Below are 1,346 nucleotides of genomic sequence, written 5' to 3'. Positions count from 1 at the left end.
AGTCGCCGGGCGCTCGGGGAGCGTTCTGTGTGAGGCGGGCGGTGGGCGCTGTGAGGGGCCCGTTCCTGGCCCGGCCCGGGAGGATGCAGCGGGAGCTGAGGCCGACTGAGAGGTCTGCGCTGCCTTTGCCAGGCTCTTGTCTCAGAGCTGCAAGGAGAGGAAAAGACGTGGTGCCCGGTTAACTTCTCTGCTAGGCCTCTGAATCGTAGATAACTTCTTAAAACTTTTAAAACAGCGTAGTTATATTTTTATTTAAAGCTGCTCGGCCTTAAGCTTTCATGAAACTTGCTGTCAGAGGGGTTGGAGAAGGTAAAGGCTTCAGTTGCCTGTTCAGCTGTGGCTGAAGAGACAGGGAGGAGGCGCTGGGGGGGACATGAGTGTCGCTTGTTAGTCCTGGGGGGGTGGAGTAAAATTCATGCTCTTTCAGGAGGCTAGAAGGGAAAAGGCAAAGGACGATTGGGGTGGCGAGAGTTGTAGGAATAGTCTGGTGCTCAGGATGCAGAACTGGAAGTTAGAGACATAGGTTAGCATCGCCTCTATAAGTGACTTTTGATTTTGAAGTTTTGAGTAAGTGCCTTTGCCAGCTCTGCAAAGTACTTAACCGAGAGTTGGTTTGGTTGAGGTTTTTGTTTATTCGTTTATTTGTTTTTTTTGTTGTTGTTGTTGTTTTTTGTTTGGTTGGTTTGTTGGGGTTTTTTTTGTTTAATTTAAAGTTGTGTGCTTTGGATATATAAATTATTGTTTTTTGGTTTGGCTGCTGTATCTCCCAGTTGGTCTCTTTTGGACTTGTGATAGTCAAGAAAAATAGCCTGGAGACTGATCATGGACATGTACTTCTCACATTAGCACTCTCTTCCCTGAAGAAAGGACTGTTGACTTAAAGGTTAACAGCAGCTTTTTCTGTGTAAAAATATCAGATGTTATCATAACCAAACTGCTTATTTATGGCTTGTTGGTTTTGATGAGTGTGATAAGTTTGTGTTGCTGAAAGGCCTGACTTCAGTAAGAAGACAACAAAATGTTTGTATGATATTATTGTCTGAGAAATTATGTTGAAAGAATGTGACCACTTAACAAATTTATTTTTATGCAGAGGAAAAATGATAGAACACAAATTAGCAACACATTTACTCACATTTTTATGCCTTAAGAAAAGTTGGTACTGGCAACAGCAAGGCCACAGTTAGCATTCAGTAGTTTCAGAGGCACATAATTAGTCTTTTGAAGGAAACTATTGTTTTTTTGGTATCAAGTTGTAGCCTTTCATCTGGTTAGACTTAGGCTTTTTTTGCCTGTTAAGCAATTATTTCTTTATTAAACTACTCTGCAATCTGATATTCTAAAGC

The sequence above is a fragment of the Chaetura pelagica genome, unplaced genomic scaffold, assembly GCF_000747805.2.
Source record: "Chaetura pelagica isolate M959 unplaced genomic scaffold, ChaPel_1.0 scaffold83, whole genome shotgun sequence".
Classification (NCBI taxonomy): domain Eukaryota; kingdom Metazoa; phylum Chordata; class Aves; order Apodiformes; family Apodidae; genus Chaetura; species Chaetura pelagica.
This window is presented reverse-complemented; position numbering follows the sequence as displayed.